Genomic DNA, 3,151 nt, shown 5'->3' with positions numbered 1-3,151 from the left:
TACAGTATGATAATTAAGGACCAATGTACATGCTGTTTCCCAGTTAGTATGAATGGAAAGATACTTAGGTGACCTACCTTACATGAAGTGAGCAGTGTTGAAAAAATTAAACTGATAAAATGATGAAATATATTGTAAGAATGCTAATATAGCAAATCATTCTTTTTACAAGAAGTGGTGAAATTTCATTCTTTATATAAAAGAAATACAGCTAGTTCTTGACTTACAACAGGTTGTTAGTGATAATTTAGTTACTTTAGTTACAAAAGTAATGACCATTTTCATACTTATGACCATTGCAGCATCCCCATGGTCACATGAACAAAATTCAGATGCTTGGCAATTGATTTATATTTATGAAGGTTGAAGTATACCGAGTTCATGTTATCACCTTTTGCCATCTTCTGATAAGCAAAGACAATGGGAAAGCCATATTCATCTAACAACTAAACTGCAGTGATAAACTTAACAACTGTGGCAAGGAAGGTCATAAAATGGGGAAAAACTCACTTAATATCTGTCTTTCTTAGCAACAGAAATTTTCACCTCAATTGTGGTCATAGGTCGAGGACTACTTGTATGCTACATCGAACATTTTTGGCACGATGAATGGTATTATACCTTGGGGCAAGGTATTTATATGACATGTCTTCTTACCAGATTTCCCTGAAATCTGCAGCACTATATGTCATGGTTCCGATAGATGAAACCCATTAAATAATTTCAAGGCAAGAATTCTTCCTTAAAGAACATTTTATTCAGGAAACAAAGTATGAGCACTACATAGTTGAACCGAAAACTAGATTCCCTTCCCCAGATACAAAGTAACAAATTGCAAGCCCCACCCCCACAAAGCAGTCATAAACCACATTCTCCAATTAGCCAGGAGCGTGGGCTCTTTCCCCAGCTCCTCAACCTGCCAAAATGTTATCGGTTTCTGTCCTTGAGTTCCCACGGAGCTGCATTGTTATTATGGCTAGCTGAGCTCAAGCATTCACCCCATCTCCCCTTCAACACCTAATTTCTAAACAAGATGTTAAAAGCAAAATAAAAAAGGCTGCAATTTCCATCAGTTGTCAGAGCAGGGACATCCAATGTTACAGCATTGACATCCAGCCCCCCTTTACAAAAAGGATAAATCCTGCAATTCAAACAAAACCATAGGTTAGGGGTTGTCTCTCAGTTTACTAGGGTGTTTATCCAAGTGGTCTCGGATAATGGGTATCCTTTCCACTGTACTAAATACTGCAACCTTCCCTTGTAAAGTCTAGAATCCAGAATACACTTCACTTCATAATGTGTCTGTCTGGCTACCACCAGCAGGCCAGGTGCCTTCTTACGGGTAGAACACCAAAAAGGTTTCAATAAGCTACAATGGAACATAGGGTGGATTTTCCCTAAGAGTCTGGGAGGCTTTAACTCCACCGTAACTGGATTTATGATCCTTACAATGGGGAAGGGACCGAGGTATTTCAGTCCCAATTTCTTACTAGGCAACTTGAGTCGTAAATATTTTGTGGATAATTAAACTTTTTCCCCAACCTGGAATGACCTTTAGGGAGCCTTCTTTTTATCTGCTTGATTTTTGTATGTCTTGGAAGCCTTTTTCAGAGCAAGTTTCATTTTGTCCCAAACCTCTCCCCACCCCTTCACCCACTGGTCAAGAGTTTGGGAAGCAGAGGGTCCTGAGGATACTCAGGTATTGGGTTGAATTCTTTTCCAGTGGCAATCTTGAAAGGTGTAAAACTAGTGCTGCTGTGAACAGTGTTATTATAAGCCACCTCTGCGAAAGGGAGGAGGTCAGTCCAGTTAATATGCTGATAATCCACATAGCATCTGAGGTACTGTTCCACCATTGAGTTCGCTTTTTCAGCCGCCCTATTCATAGACGGGTGAAAAGCTGACGACAGCCCCTGCGATGAGCCAATTAGTTTGAGAAAACTCCTCCAGAATTTGGCCGTAAATTGCACTCCCCTGTCAGAGATTATTCGCTTTGGCGCGCTGTGCAGCCTGTAAATGTGCTTAAGAAACATCTTAGCTAGTTTCTGGGCCGACGGGAGTCCTTTGCAGGCAATTAAATGAACCTCCTTTGAAAAAAGATCAATCAGTCCAAATCACCGTATTTCCTCTACTCTCAGGTAACTCAACTATAAAATTCATAGCAATTTCTTCCCATGGCTGGGAAGGGTCCACTACCGCTTGTAATAGTCCAGGGGACTTTCTCAGAATCCTCTTCATGGTGGCACACACCACACAGCTTTTGACGTAGTTCTCTACATCCCACTTTAAACCTGGCTACCAAAATTGCTGGCGAACCAAATGCAGTGCTTTTAAATAGCTGAAGTGTCCAGCTTGTTTCACATCATGGCTATGCTGGAGAGCATTGAGGCGGAGCATTTCGGGCAAATACAACCTCCCCCCTTTATAGGCTAATCCGTCCCTACACGTCAGGGTGGCTTGATTGTCCTTGAACCATTGATCATTGAGGAGTTCCTGTTTTAGTTTTCTTGTCCCAGGATCATCGGAGTTTGGGACTCTCGAACATGGGGCTCTTGGCAGCATTAATTGAGACGGAACTTGTGATGTAGGTATGATTGATTCATTAACCTCTTCACGCTGACTCTTGTATTGAGGCAATCTGGATAAAGTGTCAGCTAAAAGGTTTCTCCCTCCCAGTATGTACTTCAGGGTGAAGTTAAACTGGTTAAAATACTGCACCCACCATATTTCTTTTGGGGAAAGCTTGCGAGAAGTTTTTAGTGCCTCTACATTTTTGTGATCAGTCCATACTTCGAAAGGCACCTTGCTCCCTTCTAGGTAGTGTCTCCAGTTTAGCAAAGCCCAAAGGATTGTGAAGGCTTCCTTCTCCCACACTGCCCGCCTTCTCTCACAGCCAGTGAACTTTTTTGAGGTGTAGGCAAAGGGCTGCCCTCATGGTTCTTTTTCAATAGTTGTTCTATCCCAGCCTATTGCCGTCCTTGTTAAAGGCACAAGGACCAACCCCTGCTGATACAATAGGCTGGAAACGTGAAAACAAAACAAAATCCCTTTTATTTGGGTGACAATCCTGTCAATAAGTCCAAAACACAAACAGCAAACCTCAAGTTCAAAGGAAGGAAATAGTCCACAGGAACACGTTGCAAACAAGATG

Source organism: Protobothrops mucrosquamatus, unplaced genomic scaffold, assembly GCF_001527695.2.
Source record: "Protobothrops mucrosquamatus isolate PMUCROS unplaced genomic scaffold, P.Mucros_1.0 scaffold887, whole genome shotgun sequence".
Classification (NCBI taxonomy): domain Eukaryota; kingdom Metazoa; phylum Chordata; class Lepidosauria; order Squamata; family Viperidae; genus Protobothrops; species Protobothrops mucrosquamatus.
The sequence above is the reverse complement of the archived record's forward strand: the minus strand, read 5'-3'. Positions refer to the sequence as shown.